Source organism: Rhinolophus hipposideros, assembly GCF_964194185.1.
Source record: "Rhinolophus hipposideros genome assembly, chromosome: 2".
Classification (NCBI taxonomy): Eukaryota; Metazoa; Chordata; class Mammalia; order Chiroptera; family Rhinolophidae; genus Rhinolophus; species Rhinolophus hipposideros.
The window spans coordinates 15,890,566-15,909,908 of NC_138048.1; the positions used below are offsets into that span (position 1 = coordinate 15,890,566).

Below are 19,343 nucleotides of genomic sequence, written 5' to 3' on the forward strand. Positions count from 1 at the left end.
GTTAAACCTCTCCTCCAGCATTAATAGCTTCCTTGCTGCAGAACTGCAATGGACATACCTGTACAATGGGTGTTCATAACTGTACAAAAGTTCACTGAGATGGTAGAGAGTTTGGGGCTCAGCAAATGTTTGTGTGGCCTCCTTATACCAGCTTTTGTGATGTCATTGTGAATCAATTAGAATAAAGTGATTTTCTTCCAAAACAAAAGTAAAAAGAAAAAAGAAAAAAAAAACACAAGAAAGATTCTAAACATGTTCACATAGGAAGAAAAAAAGCCAATCTACAAAACAAAAGATAATTCAAATCTCCATCAGCAAACGTAATGCCTGAAAATAATGGAGCAGTATCTTCAAAGTTACAAGGGAAAACTAATTTTGAGCCTAGAATTCAAGATATAGCTAGAGCACCAATCATGTGACGGAAACTGTAAGACAAATAAGAACTCAGAAAGTTTATTTCCCACTCACCCTTATTTGAGGGTGCAACACAGGAAAATAAGAGGATAAACTGAGAAACAGGATGCCGTGAGTGGAACATAAAAAGGCGCATTTAGAATGAGAACTCCGAAGATGGCTTAGATGGCATAGGGAGCAATCAGTTATATTTAGCAAGAAGAGGAAAGGTGTCAGATGATAAGTCTCTTGACACAGTGAGCTTCACTAAAATAATAAAAAAAATAATCAAAAAGGAGACATAGAGAGAAAGAAAGAAAGGAAAGAAGGAAGAAAAGAAAAGGAAAGAAAGGAAAATGAAAAGAAAAAAGAAAAGGAAAAGGATGTTATGGAATGAAAAAGTGGTAATATCCTAAGAATTTTTTCTAAATAAGAGCATTTCTTCTGAAAATTAAAAAAAAAAAAAAAAGAATAAAGCAAAATGGAGAGAGAGAAAAGAAAAAAAGAAAAATAGAAAGAAACAAACCTAAAATTTAAAATGTATATGAGAGGCATGGCTGAGATAATAAAGTATATAAAGCCCTCAGAAGGGGACTTGATTTCTGTCTGTTGGTGAAATGTAAAAATGGCATAACGTGAACCATAGACAAGGAAATGTAATCCCATCACAATAGACTCTGCTCTAAACAATATTTGCAAATAATAATAATATAACTCTATTTAATGGTTTTTAACTTTTAAATACAACCTATAGATAAGCACAGACAGTAACTATGATAAAAGTAAATCTGGCCCAGAAGTTGAGAGGTGGACCTGAAGAAGGGTGGAGATGTAACGGATGGTATCAAAGATAGAGAACCCATGTTCGTGGCTCTGTCTCCCCCGTGGAAACCTCCCTTGTTTCAGGAATGCTGTATCCATTGAACCTAATCCACGTGTAGCACTCCTACAAACATGCAAGGTCCCAAGGAATCAAGTCCTCTGACCTGTAGCCTTCTCACTTTCTTATCCTTTGCTCTATTTCCTACTTTAAAAATTAACCCAAATAAAGCAAACATGAACAATGTGCAAATCCTCATTCTCACCCATCTTTGAACCTTGATTAGACTTTAGGGTCAGACCGACCTCAAAGAAATACAAATAGTGCTGCAATTATATTGAGAATAAAGGAAGAGTTACATAAAAAAATCAGAAGACGTGAGAAAAAAACATATTTGTCTTTTTGCATAATATTCCAAATTGATAAAATTTGTCACCTAAGCACATTATTTAGAATTGAGATACTAATCATCATGAAAGATGAAAAGAAATAAGAGGTCATTGGAGTGGTTGCATTTGGATAATGATATTGGGGGTGGAGAGAAATAAGGCAGGTTTTTTCATAATAAATTATTCTGTAATTCTAGAGAGGGCTCTGGTGTACTGTGCAGATCCCCTCTTTAGAATATACACCCAGCTACTGGGAGTGTTGGCAGTGTCAGCTGTCAGCTGACTTCCACTGCAAGATGTAACCTTGACTGAAAAAAGACACCGAATCCAAGGTCACCCCACCTTTTCTGGGGTAGCCAGTGTCAAATGAATTGTCAGTACAGGCTCCTTCACCTGGATTTGGGAAAAATCTCAAGGTTCTCCCTAACTTAGAGTTGCCTGTAGGATCATATGTGGCCTCTGCTTCAACTACAACACAGCTCAGCTTCTCTTCTTTCTAGTCCCATTTCTTTTTGTCATCAATCCCCCCCACTTTCCAATTTTTGATCTTGAGGGCACTCTCCAGTTTTGCTCTTGCACAGAAATCTCTAACTCAGAATCTGCTTTCCCGGTACCAATATTCAAATTTAAAAACTAATTTTATACATTCATGTGTTAAAAAAATACAAAAAAATTTGTTAAGGTTACTTTTTAAAATTATTATAAGGGTCAAATTAAATTATACATATAGCACATTATAGAAAAGAAAGGTGTAGTACTAATAAAATTAGTGATAATAATATGGTATATCCCATGATATACTACTGTGGCCATTAATTTATGAACTACAACTATCACAAATAGGTCTGGTCAACTGAGGTATCATATCAAGTATAAAAGAAAATGTAAGCAGTTAATATAACAAATGAGAATTAAGAATAAAATAAGTTAAACTGACAGAAACTATTTTAATAGATTAATCATTGCCAAGTGAATTTTCCTCATTTATGGAAGAATGCTACTTAGTTCAAAACAATATTGTAAACCATGTGGCAATACTAATATATATGTTCACCTTTCTTTCATTCCCTGACCAATCTCCTAGAGTATTAAACCTTTTTAATTTCCTATTTTAGACAAATCAGCTTTTTTGATGTATTGTTGCTGCCATGACCCTAGTCCAAATCCTTAAGCCTGAGCTTTTTTTTTGATATTTTCTTTGCTTATCTATCCAATATATTATTTGTTATAGATATATGAGGACTGACAATTAAGACCTTGAACTTGTTGCAACAATATTGCTAACCTTTTGTGATGTCAGAGGGATTATTCTTTATAATTTGTACCAACTGGACAAATAGTTAACCAAGTTTACTATTTGGAAGTGCTGAAAAGGCTGCGTGAAAAAGTTAGACAACCTCAATTTTTCGCCAACAATTCATGGCTCTTGTATCACGACAATGCACCAGCTCACACGGCACTGTCTGTGAGGGAGTTTTAGCCAGTAAACAAATAACTGTATTGGAACACCCTCCCCACTCACCTGATCTGGCCCCCAATGACTTCTTTCTTTACCCGAATATAAAGAAATACTGAAAGGAAGACATTTTGATGACATTCAGGACATCAAGGGTAATACGACGACAGCTCTGATGGCCTTTCCAGAAAAAGAGTTCCAAAATTGCATTGAAGGGTGGACTAGGCACTGGCATCGGTGCATAGCTTCCCAAGGGGAGTAATTCAAAAGTGACTACAGTGATATTTAGCAATGAGGTATGTAGCACATTTTCTAGGATGAGTTCACAAACTTAATTGTCTGACCTCATATGGGGGGGACTGCCACTTTTATAAAATTTAAGCCATTTATTTTTAAAAAGTAATTATTTATTTGGATTATTGACTATAATAACCTAGGTCTGCTCTCTTCAATTTTATTCATAACGGCTATTTTCAATATTACCGATTCACCTCTCACCTCCAGTATGTCACTCCATGACTTCTGTTTATCTTGCAGCTGAGGACAGAACCTCCAATTCACAGAGAACACAGATGGCAGCCGATCAATTCCTCCCTTCAAACTTGTAGACATGGTTTCACATCCTCCACTCCATCCTTTTGTCCTTCTGCCTCTTATACCAGAAAAAATTATCCTCCTCACCACCTCCCCTCCCTCGAAGCTGTGCTCTGGACCTCTGATTCTTAGCTTCTTTGGTCATTTGATTATCCACAGTCTTTGATATGTTTGATATGATATCCATATCTCTTTGATATGTTTCACTTCTCCTTCAATATTGAACAATTTATGGCAGCATATGAACCCACTCAATGCATCAATCTTTAACAAATAAACATAAAATAAACCACACTGATTATCTCCGCTTGCCCCCTCTACTTACCCTCTTCACTGCTTCATCTCCCTTTACAATTCATGGCAATCCGGCCACAGGCCCAACAATTTCATGACACAATGTTTACCAGTCTCCAGTGGCTCCCTGATGCTAAATTCCAAGTGGACAGTGATCCTTTTTAGTTTACATTTTCCTTGTGATTATATCCCTAACTTTCAGTGGCTTCAATTGACATATGCAAATTAAGATCTTCCAAGAACAGCATTTTTTTTTTAAACTGCTAACAAGGTAAAATCCATTTGCACAGGGACTGTTTGAATGAGTACTTAATTTTACTTTTGGTCTATTAGATATTATTTAGTGAATTTACTCTTTAGAGTTAGATTCGAATGAGAATTATGCCCTCTGAATAATGCATCACCAGATTTATGCTATTTGCAAAGATGTATCTAAAAGAAAAAGAAAGCATAAGGCTCTGTGGCATGCATAAGCTCAATCTTTTTATATTTTTCACTAATAATAACATGCAGAGAATAGAACAATGTACTTTTAAAAATATTTGAAATTTGATAAGGACAGTGAACAGTACAGATTTAATTTACTGGCTGACATTGCAAGTTAAATAAAAACATAGGAGCAAAGACTATTAGACAGATATTAAATTTTTACTATAGTAGCTGTAACATTCCATAGCTTATACTTGATTATTAAAAATATCACGAGTTTGAGCACACTCAAAGAATGATAGAAAAGAAAAAGAGGTTATAAAGCATCTTAGTTTACTAATACTTGAATTGCTCTCAACAGGAAGAAGAGAAAAATAGGACAAATGAAATACATGGATTTTATAAAACTCAATGTTATTTTGGCAATAATGTTCTTAAAACTGTACTCAAAATTCAGAGACATCCTAGCAGAAACAGAAGCCATTGAGAATCAGAAGACCCAGGGGCAGAGAGAGTATTATGCTCAATGAGAATGACTTTGGTTTCAACTGCAGAAATTGCCCAAAATTCTAGAGTCAATTTCCCCAATAATCATTCTACCTGAATCACAGACTTCACTTTGTCAAATATTCTTTGACAAATAATGCAGAAAAATCAACTATTCTTGAGCTATCTGTTGCTGCATTAAGTATACAAAAAGCAAAAGTAAAAAATCCTACTGAGAAAAATTTTATCAGCCAAAGCGCTTGGATCCCCCAAATTCCATTAATAGCAGCACCATGATCAAATTCACTTGATTAAGACAAAAGTAGCCCACTCAGGAGCTGATATTGTAAAGACACTGCCGTGTGTTGTAAAACAGAGAACATTATCAAGCGTTTGTACCAAGAATGTAGTATGGCCTTCTGCCAAGCAGGACCTGCATGAATCATGCCATTGGGCCTTGGCACAATACACTCTCCAACTCCTCTGGCTTTTTCACCTTGCTCAGGCTTCCCTGCTGCTTCCGGAAATAAAATTTGGTCTATGTCTGAAAAGATTAAAATCAAGTGAAGAAACAAATTACAAAGCCATGTAAAAATTAATCCAGTTAGTAAATTTTCAATTATCTAATTGAAAAGACATTTAGTAATGTCTGTTTTTTAAAGTGGAATATAACAAAACATTTGAGTAGTATCTCATTTTTAACTTAGCAAGTCTGAACTTAGCAATTTATGTATAATGCACTCGAGCATTAGCTAAAACATAAGATTGTAGATGTACAATATAAAGGGTACTGAAAACATCACCTATACTCCAAAGTCCTGCCTCCAAAGTCCTGGATTTTTAAATGACAAATCTGTATACTCAACATATCTATAAATGTAATACCCTTCATGCAATTGCCAAGGTAATGTCTCTAAAATGCTGTTCTTACAAGTTCTTCTCCAGTCTACCTCTCTAATCTCTCCCGAGACAAAGTAGCCAACTCTTTGATAGAAGTTCAGTACTCTGACCTAGGGAATTACTTAATGTCTTCAAATTTCACTTTCTTAATTTATAAGAGTGCATCATAGTAGTTTGTGTTTGAACATTAAAGTAATAAATATGAAGACTTCAACCAACTGCTTGACATAAAGTGCTCAATAGAAGTGAGCAACTGATGCTATTGTGACAATAGCTATTGTGACAAAACCCTAGGGATCACTCTTGACTCCTCCCTTTCTCAAGTCCTGATTGGATAATTGGTCTCTAAGTCTCAATGGTTTTAACTTCTTACTCTCTCAAAGCCATTTCCTCTTTCCCTGCCCAACATCCCTGCTTTGCTTTAGGTTCCATTGTCTACCCCGTGAACTATCTCAGTTGTGTCCTGGTCTCTAGTTACAAGTTGTCTGCTTCAAATTTAGTTTCTCTAGTGTAGTTTAGTCCTATAGACTATTTTGCTTATACAGAAATCAGCTCATATCACTTCCCTTCAAGATACACTGCAAAATCACTAACACAGCCAAAAGCCCTTTCAAATCAAGCTCCTGCCCAGTTTCCAGCCCCATGTCTTGCTACTCTCTTTTCTATAGAAACCAATAGTGTTGACTTATGATCAAATCTCAGTTAAGAAAGACTATGTTAAACATTTACATGTGTTTGGCTTTTCAGTCTATTCATGCTAATTTTTTGTTTTTTCTTGATCGTAATTTTGTTTTTTTTTGTTTTTTTATAACTGTGAGAGACAAATATAAAGTCAAGATTTTCACCGTAAACATTCATGACAAAGAATGTCTTTGCCTCTGAAAAATATTTAAATTACTACCACATGTATAGACATAACTTTTTCTTTTTACTTAAAAAATATATAAACTTAATTTTTACCTTTAACTCAAATAGACTAGGATTATACAAAACTAATCAATTTATCTACCACATGAGAGAAGCATTCTCATTAACTTACAAGGACACTTCATTTTTGACTAAAATTGCTTTCTTCTAAGTTTAATCTTCCAATAGACTTTTCCTGAATGACTTCATTTTTTCCAAACAGAAAATGAAATAAAAAATAACCTCTAAGGACCATATCTCTCATCATTATACATTTTCAAAAGACTATGCTACAAACTTTCTAGACAGCTCCATACCTGGAGTGCCATGAATCTTTTGGTCAGTAGAACCTCCACTAGAGAAGGCGATTCCTTCCAAGGGGAGACAATCATTGGAATACCTATATTCCTGTGTGTAAATTTTGGCTTGTCATTCATCTATTTATTCATGCATACATTCAACACCTTATTAGTCAAGAAAATGCAATTATTATTTTTAGCACTTATATTCAAATGGGAAATACTTTTTCCCTTAATTTATGTTATCTATAAAGCTGACATAATAATAGTCATCCTCCTTAAAGAGATGTGGTACAATTGAATAAGTTAATACTTTAATATGCTTAAAACTATCCCTGGGACATAATCAATTCTCACGAACTATTAGTTATTATTCATACTATTTCATAGTCAACAATAGAATTTGTATATATGCTTAGCTTGCAATATGGGATTGTTGAATTCACGTTAGACAGTAATAACCAACATTTATGTAGGATAAGATTCATATGCATTTTCTCTGAACATTAGCATGATGGTGCTTTGGAGGTAATTTGAAAGGCAAGACTTGGAGTAATGATGTGAATTCCATGTAAAATCCCTCTTGATTTAAACTCTTGTATCAGAGACTGCTAGCTGTCCCTAATATCCAATTTCTCCTCATTCTTTTGGTAATAAGTCCTATGAATTTTAGCTTTATTGTCTTTTCATGAAATATACATTTTTTAGACTCCATTGAAGCTAGGTGTAAGATAAAAACACATTTGAGCACTGCAATATGAAATGAAATGATGTTCAAACTCTGGTAGCCTTAAAGGAAGGATCTCCCTCTCCCTTATTCTTTCTCTTTATGTGACTGGAATGTGAACATGATAGCAGGAGCTGGAACAGCCATTTTGGAATAAAATCTGAAAGTTCTGTGATGAGAATGGCAAAGGAAAAAGGTAAAAGGATCCTGTATTTCTTGACCCCATGAAATCACTTATATTGTTTACACTCAGATTGTTATATGAAAAAAACATATAATTTCTCACTTATTTAAGACATTACTATATCAGATCTTTGCTACAGTACCTATATATTTTCCACTTAAAAATCCAATATTCAAAGATCTGGCTCGCCTACCTATAAAATCTTCATTCTATTCACATAAACATGGTAGGGTAGTGTTTTATGATTTAAAATAATATCTATTCATGTCTATTCAATTATGTTTGACTTTATTTAGATATATAACTTCAGGAATATGTTTCATTCTCGAGTATAATATCAATTTAGTCTTGATGAGAAAAAAATATTCTTATGACCATCAATCTCAAATATTAAAATGTAAACTAATGATAGATAAAATTTAAAAGATTGATTATAGTACATATAATTTTAAAAACAACTTAAAAGTCAGACTTTCTGGAATGCAGGTATTTTAAAAGTTAAGGATAACTTTACTATCTTTCCTAAGTGGCAAGCACTGGGTATACCTAAATGACAGTTCCAAAAGGGCCTGAAATTTCATGAGTGGTAGAGTGTTGGCTTGATGATTAACAAATTAATAGCATTTCCTTTTATAATTTAACCAAGACACAATTTATTAGGCACCTGCTATGAGACAAATAGTGAGAACATAGGATAAATGGATAGTATGTGTTCTTTCCTCTGGAGAAAGAGAAGATGAAGAAAGTTACTATGACACGTGGAATTTTTCACATGTAGGAAGGCAGGTACTAATGAAGGCACACACGATGTGCTGCAGTGGCACCACAAAGAGACCAATGGATTAGTCTTTGAATCTCAACAAAATCACAAACTGCATTGCTTAGCACATTTACCATATATGTTTTCCTTCAATCAACTTTTCAATTTTTACTGATTATCTAAAGCAGGTTGACAAGTAAGAAGTCTTTCCTATCGAAAGGAAAACAAAAAAGTGTTCACTTAGTCCAGTGCTCTCATAATACTGTTAATTTATGCATTTAGTATCTAGGATGTCCCAGGAAAATAACTGTTTCTATTGGTTCTACCAAAACACCTATGAAGCAGGGGTTATCATTATTGACATTTTATGGGTAAGAAGTATCCAAGTAAAGATTTTAAACACATGTGTATCAGACTCCATTGTCCATGTTCTTTCCATTATGTAATCTCTCACTTTGGTTTGTTTCCTTATTAAATCACTGGTCATATTGTATAACAAGAACTTATTTAGGTTAACTATTTCCCTTCTCTCTCAGATGGTTAGCTCCTCAATGCCTGGAACCATATACTATTCACATAGGCACTCAATAATTTTTAAGCAATGAAAGAATAAATAAAAGATGTGAGACAAAGAAAATTTCACTCAGTCCTTGGAAAGAAAGGATGCGTTTGCAAACATAATCTATTTTTAAGCCATGTACTTAAAGAAAAATGTCCCGAGTAAGTTCTTTCAAATATTGTCTTTAGAAAATATTCAGCACACAGAAGCTCTTATGCAAAATTCTCCATTTCTTGGAGGATCCGGTCGAGAAGGCAGAGTAGGAAAACACTCTTGGTTACCTCCTCTCATAAGCATATCAAAATTACAAATAAACTACAGAAACCCATCATTGATAATCCCCTGATTTAGCTGAACCAAAGCCCTATAACTAAGGACATACAAGAAAAGCCACCTGGAAACTGGTAGAAAGCATAGACTCAGAATAGGCTGGTCCCACATCTACATGTGACTGTTAAAAATCAGGAGGGCTATCTCTGCTGTGGATGTCCCTGTGGAGGAGTGAGGGTTCTTAGCCCCACACCAGTCTTCTCAGTCCAGGATTTCAATGCTGGGGAAAGAAGTCCCTAAAATGTCCAGCTATGGAAACCAATGGAGATTGTGGCTTAGTGATCTGGGGGGTGGCTGCACTCCCCGGCAGGCACTCCTATTAAAGGGCACATGCATGGACTAACTTGCTGATGGATTCACTCACTCTGAGCTCCATCGCTAGAGCAGCAGCTTGAAAGGAGAAAGGTACATGCAGGGAGGAACTGAATTGTCTGACTTTAAGGCAAGGCCTGGAGGAACAGCTTTCTCCTGAAGAGACAAAGGAGCTGGCAGAAGCCATTGTTTCTTTGTTGAGCTCTTGCCCCCACACAGCATGCAGATGCAGATGGCCACCTTCTCTGAATCTCCATCAACCTGGCTAACACAGTTCATTAACGTTGATTCCCTGAGACACCACCCCATCCAACTTGCAGGCCCACCCAAGCTGCTTCCAGTGGCTTTGCATATAAACAGCTTCTTGGCTCATGCTTCAGACGTTCCTAAAATCTCTCAGAGGTTTACAAAACCCAAACAAGCAGCATCTGGCTTCATCATGTTTCATACCTCTGGTTGATCAGCCCCAAGCCTGAAACTAGTGACAGCCATCCTTGGCTTATGACTTGGCCTTTTGAGGTAGTGCAAGAGGCAACCAACTGCATTGCTGCTGCTACCTGGCAATGCACAGGAGGTGACTGAACTTTCCCTGTGGTGAGGCCCCTCCCAGGAGGCCCCAGACATATCATGCCTGGTTGCCAGCTTCAGACACAGCCTGAGAATCATCCAGCTACCTCCAAGAATGACACACCCAAAGGGCAGACTGGCAGGCACCAGAACCCTACTGAGGCAGATTCTGCTCTGTAGGGTCAGCCCCTGCAGCACAACTCCTCCACTGTAGTCACGGCCAGTCCTCACAACCAATCAACCCAAGGATCAGTTGCTCTCACTGATGTGCAAACAGCAATCAAGGCTCAATTACAACATGAAGGAACATACAACTCACTCAAGGGACACCCCTGGAGTACCTGGTTCAGGGGACCAGGGAGACTGAGCCAGTGGACTCCACAATACACCTACTATAGAAGGCCACTTTACTAAGACCAGGAGGCATAACCACCCTATAAACACAAAGAAGCAGATAAAACTTGTAGACAAAGAAACATGTCCCAAATAAAAGAACAGAGCAAAGCTGCAGAAAAATAACTAAAGAAAATGGAGACAAGCAATCTACCAGATGCAGAATTCAAAACACTGGTTATAAGGATGCTCAATGATCTCAGGGAGAACTTCAACAAAGAGATAGGGAACATAAAAATAAATATAGAAAACATTAAAAACAACCAGTCAGAAATAAAGAAAACAATAACAGAAAAGAAGAATACATTAGAGGGATTCAATAGTAGATTAGATGAAACAGAGGACCAAATCAGCAATTTAGAAAATAAGATAGCAGAAAACACCTAATTAGAACAGCAAAAAGAAAAAAAGAATCTAACCAAAATGAGGATAATTAAAGGGGCTTCTGGAACATCATCAAGTGTACCAACATTCACATCATAGGAGAGAGAGAGAGAGAGAGAGAGAGAGAGAGAGAGAGAGAGGACTTGAAAACCTGTTTGAAGATATAATGACTGAATGACTGAACCCTTCCCGAACCTCGTAAAAGAAATACATACAGAAATCCTGGAAGCTCAGAGAGTCCTAAACAAGATGAACTCAAAGAGGCCCACACTAAGCCAAAGGTTAAAGACAAAGAAAGAATCTTAAAAGCAGCAAGGAAATAGCAGTTAGTTACCTATAAGCAGTTAGTTACCCATAAGACTGTCAGCTGATTTCTCAACAGAAACTTTGCAGGCCAGAAGGGAATGTCAGGAAATATTCAAAATGATGAAAAGCAAGGACCTACAACCAACATTGAACTTCCCAGCAAAGCTATCATTTAGGATCATAGGACAGATAAAGAGCTGCCCACACAAGAAAAAGTTAAAGGAGTTCATCACCACCAATCCAGGATTACTAAAAATGTTAGAGGCACTTACTTCTATAAGAAGAAAAAGAAGAGAGAGAAAAAAAAGATAAGAAATATAAATAATAAAATGGCAATGGCTGTATATCTATAAACAATGACTTTAAATGTAAATGGATTAAATGCTCCAATCAAAAGATAGGGTGGCTGAATGGACAAGAAAACAAGACCCTTACATATGCTGCCTACAAGAGACTCACTTCAGATCAAAAGACACACACAAACTGAAAGTAAAAAGATGGGAAAATATACTTCATCAAAATGGAAACAAACAAACAAAAAAGCTGTATTAGCAATACCTATGCCAGGCAAAATAGACTTTAAAACAAAGGCTATAACAAGTGACGGAGAAGGACCCAGTAATCTCACTTTTGGATATTTATTTGAAGAAACCCAAAACACTACTTGGAGGGGACACATGCATCTATATCTACATTGCAGCATTGTTTATAACAGCCAAGATGTGGAGGGAGCCTGGGTGTCCATCTATGGAAGAATGGATAAAGAGTAGATGGTACATATATACCAGGGAATATTGCTTGGCCATGAAAGGGAATGGGTTCTTGTCATCTGCAGTGGCATGGATGGACCTGGAGCGTACTGTGCAGAACAGAGTATGTCAGACAGAGAAAAACAGATGCAATGTGACTTCACTTATATGTGGAATCTAAAGAACAAAATAAACAAACGAAACAAAAACAAACAAATAGATACACAGGGCATTTTGGGGGTAGGTGGAAAGGGGAAGGGATTAAGAAGTACAAATTGGTTATTATAAAGTAGTCATAGGTATGTAGGGTGTATCATATAGAATATTGTTAATAATGTAATAAGTATGTATGGTGTCAGATGGGTTACTAGATTTATTGGGATGATAGATGGGACAGGGGCTGGGGGCAGGGTGAAAAAGGGAAAGGGATTAATAAGTACAAATTGGTAGTTACAGAATAGTCATGGGGACGTAAAATAATGCATAAGGAATATAGTCAATGATGTGGTAATAACTATGTGTAGTGCCACATGGGTACTAGTCTACTCACGGGGATCACTTCTTAAAGTATATAAATGTCTAACCACTATGCTGTACACCTGAAATGAATGTAAAATAATATTTAATGTCAACTGTAATTGAAAAATTGAAAAGGAGGGGAAATTTGAAGGGGAATAAAAGATTCAAATTTTCTGATGTAAAACAAATAAGTCATCAGGATATAATATACAGCATAGGGAATATAGTCAATAATATGATAGCGTGGTACGGTGTCAGTTGGTTGCTGGATTTATCATGGTGATCCCTTCTTTGGGTATATAAATATTGAATAACTATGGTGTACGTGTACACCTGAAACTAATGCAATATTGTATGTTAGCTATATTTTGATACAACTCTTAAAAAATTAAAAATAAATAAAAATATCACAGCTAATAAGTGCCAGAAAAAATAAATTCTCCATTTCTTCCTAAATTTATCTTATTTTCCTGTGAAATGGGTGCCAATTTTTTTTTCACTTTCCATGTATTGGGGTAACAATGGTAAATAACATATGTTTCAAGTGTGTAACTTTACAGTACATGAACTATATATTCCATCGTGTGTTCACCATCCAAAGTCTAGTCTCATTCTGTCACCATAGACTTGACTCTTTTGCCAAATATGTTTTTAATAAAACATTTTCTGTGATGGCATCATACAGCTAGACCCATGGTTCCTGTGGTCAAAACAGATACGAGATGGGTATGTTTAGATCAGACGATGGAAAGAATTTAGTATCTACGCTCTGATTCTACATATGAAACTAAGCAGTTCAAGCCTCACTTTAGAAATTATTCCCTTACGGTATTTCTGCATTTCAATATAACATTATGTATACATATACATCTCTCTACTTATATGACAAAGGTGTTCAAAATAATGGGTTTTCAGTTTTTTCTTTGATTACACCATGCTTCTTTTGTCCCCTTATTCTTCTTTTCTGAACATAGAGTTGTTAACTCTTGTAACATTCTAGTTACAAGAAATCATAACTGGCATCAAAGAATATCAAGAGACTTGCCCATCAAGTGAAATTCAAATTAACTATCATGCACGATTGAAATGTCTGAATTTTGCTTCATTGCCTAAATGTTTAAAATGCAATAAAGTACATCTAGTCATAACATACATATTTTTCAACCTATTTGAGATTGCTTCCTAAAGATCTATTAAAGATTGCTTCCAAAAGCGCATACATTCTGCTATTCTTCAGTAAGAAAATTTGGTTTTAAATTCATTCATCTGGAGAGAATAAAATTTTACATTTTATTAAGTCCAGATTCTATTCAGTACTAAATTTCAAACAAAATATTTTCACATGGAAAACTACTGGGAGACATGTAGTTCATCTTTTGAATTCATACTTCATATAGGATTTGTAATGTATCCTTTATAATTACAGTAGGGTTTTGTGAATATGGCTAAAAACTGCACAGACATTTGCATCCTTCCTTGTGTTAATTTATACATTCATCCACCTGAGTATTGAAGACTTGTAGCTAACCTGGGGTCTGATTTGATTAGGCAACCAGCTGCCTAGTTTTGAGGACTTTCCAGATATAATGCTGGGGAACATAAGGGAGTATGAACCCTGAGGAAGATATTACACAGAAAAAATGAAGTAAAAAAAAAAATTAGGTCATGACTGCAGCAAAGAAAAAATGTGTAAAGTGAAAAAGGCAAAGGTACAGTGTGGAAGGTAAAATGAAACAAAGAAAGAGTAATTAGGAAAACTGCCAGTTCCTTTCACCGGAGACCTTGGGGGAAATGCTTTATCATGGCTAATGACAAGTAACCTACACAGAGTCAAAACTGAATGTGAAAGGTTTATCCTAAATTAATTGAAACAATAATGAAAGAATCTTACATTTTATCACTGAGCAGTATGTTCCCTAAGGAACACAGACTGAATCACAGAACCTGAATTACATTGGGGATCACATCTCAAATATGTTTTTCCCTCGAGTAAGGTTTGGCTGAGTCTCTGACTCCTTCGGTCCCTAATTATGTGCATGCAGACCAATGATGGGTTGTGAATAAAATGTTTAATTAAACTGTCTCTCTGGTATCAGATATTTAAATTACGTACACTGTATTCTTTTAAAACTGAGAAATAAAGTTGCTGACACTAATTTGATTGTATGGATGCAGTATTTTGTTTTTGGATGGCCTACATCCAAACTTGTACAGAAAACCCTCGTGTGTAACGATATAACTAAAATGTACCCTACTATGTTGCCATGACATCTTCTATGATTCTATGTGTACTAAGTCATTTAGTTTGCACGGCAACTCTATTAGGTAGGCACTAATATTATCCCCAATTTAAAGGTGAGAAAACAGAGACAAAGGGACATTCTCTGGTTCATTAGCTGTGTAATTGGTAATCGAATTCCAATGTCTTTTTCCTACGTCCAAGTAATAACACACATAAGTTGTACTACAGCAGTCATTTGTTTTTATGGTGATAAATGTTGAAGAGACTCTTACTATCTGTAATTCGTTATTTGACTGGAAAGTCTGCTTAAAAGTATTCCTATGAATGACCTTTCCATTGCCTTATTCATACAACAGCGCAATGGCCCAAGTCCTTTCCTTAGCATATACCTATGCTGTGCAGCTCTGGAAGCAAACCGCCTGTGTTCCACTCCTGGCCCTCCCCCTTATTATATGTGTGACTCCGGCTGCTGCTTATGTCCTTTCTGCCTCATTTCTTCATGATAAACATGGGGATAATAACAGTATACCATATATAACGAGAACCAAGAGAGTTCTAGTAAAAATTCAACCAGTTAATTCATATAAAGCACTTGCAGAAGTCTTAGCATAAAGTAATCACTAAATAAATGCCAGTGATGACAATTGTTACTGATGTTAGGACTCCTCTTATCATCTCATCCTCCTTTCCTCTAATACTCGGCGGACCTTGCATTTCCCATTATTGCATAAAATTTTAATGAAAAACAATAAGGCTCATTTAGTTTTTACAAGAACCAAGGCGGATTCAATGGGGAAAAACTATAAACACAGATAGAACATTTAAAAGACTGGAATATAACTGTGCCATCTTTTTTCTCTTTCTAAACAACGGTTAAATTGTTCCAAGGTGCACAAACCACAAAATAGTCAACTTTGAAAACATAGAAAAACAACTTTATACTGTCCTGACAGTCAAACCCCATACCAGAATCATCAATGGCAGCTTATTAACTTCATCTTTTTCAGATGACTTGAAAGGTTTAAACAACAGAAGAAAGGAAAAGTCAGTTTATTTGGAACAGTGAAATTTAAGGCTTGGCAGCCATGGGCCTTACAAAGGTATCTAGGGAGGTACATTTACTAAAAGAACTCTGTTTAAGAACACAAAATAAACATTTTTAAAGGCACTGAGAGAAGGAAAAGCAATAACAGAATCTCTCCAACTTTCTTTGCTATTTTGAGAGTGGCTGACAACAGAAACTTTTCAGCTGCTGATCATAAATAGCTGAAAATCTTATTCTAAGCTTCAGTCCACAACAAGAAAAATTATTCAATATTCTCTGCAACCATGCTACAGGCAAATTGGAACTTCTGTGAGCTGCAAGACATACTCCTCAAGTAATATACGATGGCGTAGAATCAATGAGAAAATAATTTATACACCAAATACAAGTGGACACAGTAATGAGGCAGGGCTTTTTTTTTTTTTTTTTTTTAAACTGGAAACCCCCAGACACAGAATAAATAAGCATCTTGGCAGTGGAGACTGGGACAGACATCAGTACATGTGGATTTGGGAATGTGCTTCCCTGCCGGAAATCATTCAATTATCAAAATTCTTTCCTCCTGAGACTTACAAACAGAAATCTTGGCCTGTGCTCAAATATTAAACATTAATGATGTTCTCCTGATGTTTAAAGAAGAGAGGAAAAGCTGTGGTCTACGTTAGTTGTTAAAGAAGCAGTTGCGAGGAAACTTTTGATAGATTTTGGGGAAAAAAAATAAATGATATTGCCATCAGCTTCCAGCTTTATTTTTCTAGTAACAAGGAAAGCATTTCTAGCCACTTTTATTTCTCCTTTGAGATAAGTGATCCCTTGTTTACTTTTATGATGGCTTAGTAGATTTATTCATTCATTTAACAAATATTTATTGCATGCCCACTGTATGCCAGACATTGTGAAAAATTCTGGGCTGCAAAAGTAAAGATGACAGAGTTTATGCCTAAGAGAGATAAGATCCTAGAGGGGAAGACAGAAAAAGAGGAGTAAAACAGAAAGATAATTGCAATTTTCAGTAAGGAACATGGAAAAATCAAACAAAGGCTGACAGAAGGATAACAGAGTACTGCTTTATGTAGAGTACACATGTGGTTTGGATTTTATTGTAAGTCTGATAGGAAATCATTGAAAGGTTTTAAAAAGAGAAATATTGTAATCCAATCTATAAAGATGTGTAGTAGAGGTGAAAGCAGGAAGACCAGTTAGGCATTTGTTGCAATGATCTAGGAAAAAGCATGAGGTGGCTTGTTTAAAGAGATGACAGTAGAGTGAGATAAAACCTCAAACTTAAGCAATAGTTTGGAAAGTCAATAGCACTTGCAGTTGAAGAGTTGGCTGGGGAGAATCATGGAAGGCAAGACTCTTAGACAACTCCTTGATTTCTAGCTTGCATAACTGAATCTATCATATTTTGTTTTGTGTTTACGCTAGGACTTCAAACCTGATGCATCTTATAACTGAAAGAGCTGTAATATTCTGTTTTGTTTACTGAATGGTTGTAAGATTTTAAGGAGGGGGCAAGTTTAGGAGCAAAGGGAAGAAAAAGAGTTCCATTTTAAACATATTTCACCTTAGACTGTTACAAATAGTGGAGAAAGTAAATACCTGTTTCCCCGAAAATAAGACTAGCTGGACAATCGGCTCTAATGAATCTTATATAAGACTGGGTCTTTTATTAATTTTAGCTCCAAAAGATGCATTAGAGCTGATTGTCAGGCTTGGTCTTATTTTCAGGAAAACACAGTATGTTTATGTGTATATCAAGTACTATCAGTAATCTACCCATTACTCCGTCTTCTTTTTTTTTCTATCAGAACTTGTTTTATTGTGGTTGCAATGTATTCAACTTCAAAAAAAAAATTATATACCTAACTTAAAACAAACCACTGTTACTGCTGTTAAAGTATATTTACTTATGTATTTATTTGTGTATTAATGTATTTGTTCTTTAACAATGAAATTCAGAAACCCAGCAGTTGAATTATGAAAGTTAACGAGTTGGGTAAGAACATTTTTGTGTTAAAACTACATGTAACCAAAAAATTCAGAATTTCTTAAGAAAATATCAAGGTGATTGTCAAAAAACAGAAAGAACAAACATTTTGTGGGATGGTGACAATGCTGTGCAATGTGTATACTTGGATGAACAATGGATATTAGGATTTTGTAGCGTATCAGGTAACATGTATTTCATTGGTGTATGGTAACATCTTTGAAATCATTAAGCATTAAATAATTATACAACTTTGTATGTGTCCTTGGTTGAACAGTAATCCTCCACAGTTCATGTTCACCCAAGACCTGTGAATATGCTCTTATATTTGGATATAGCTTCTTGCATATGGAACCAAGTTAAGATTAGGTCACACTGAATTAGGGTAGATGTCCTTGTGACTGGTGTTCTTATAAGAAGGGGGGGGATTTGGACACACACACAAAGCTTGCTGGGGAGAAGTCCATGTGAAAATGAAGGCAGAGATTAGATTTATGCTAACCAAGAACTGCTAGCAACCCTCAGAAGCTAGAAAGGCAAGGAAGGATTTTTCCCTAGAGCCTGGAGGAAGCATGGCCCTGGGGACATCTTGACTTTGAACTTTTTGCCTTCAGAACTGTGAGAGGGAAAAAAAAATCTGCTGTTTTTAAGTCACTCAGTTTGTCGTAATTTGTTATGGCAACTTTAGGCAAATAATTCAGCTTGTAACAATAATTTAAAGAGCTGCCAGCGTTTATTCAATAATCATAATGTATCAGGTATTGTGTTAAGTGAAAGCTTGAAAGAAACATTTCTTATCAAGATTACTTACGATTGTATTCATATAATAAATACGGCCAGAAATGGCTCTTACTTAATTTTTTTATAACCAGTTTATAAACCACAAAATCAGCCCTGCCAAGAAGTACACAGTCACACATACACAAGCATCCCATTAATCCACCAGTTTTCACATTTGCTCCCCAGGGAGATAGCTTACATTAAATGATATTCCTGTTCTATCAAAACTATTGGACCATGAAACTGGCCAACAACATTCAGCTGACCTGACAAGTGTGACTTAACTTATGTCAGAACACTGGGAATTAAGCATATACTGCATGCATTCTAAACTAAGAAATACAGTCACATTTGTTTATTCACTGTAGAAATATGCATAACATTTGTTACTATCTATGAGGCATCAAAATAGCCATTAAATGCAATACAAATAGATAATTAGTGTGTAGACCAAAGAGAAATTACTTAACTAAATTCTCTAAATATTTTAATAATCCGCATGAGTTCAGGGTACACAACCAGACAGAGTC

General features: G+C 35.6%; 1 protein-coding gene across 5 annotated transcripts in view; it reads right to left on the reverse strand.

Annotated features, from left to right (window-relative positions):
• Positions 1–19,343, reverse strand: part of ROBO1 (roundabout guidance receptor 1) — a 1,124,592-nt gene that overhangs the window by 629,163 nt on the left and 476,086 nt on the right. The gene's annotated exons all lie outside the window — the stretch shown is intronic.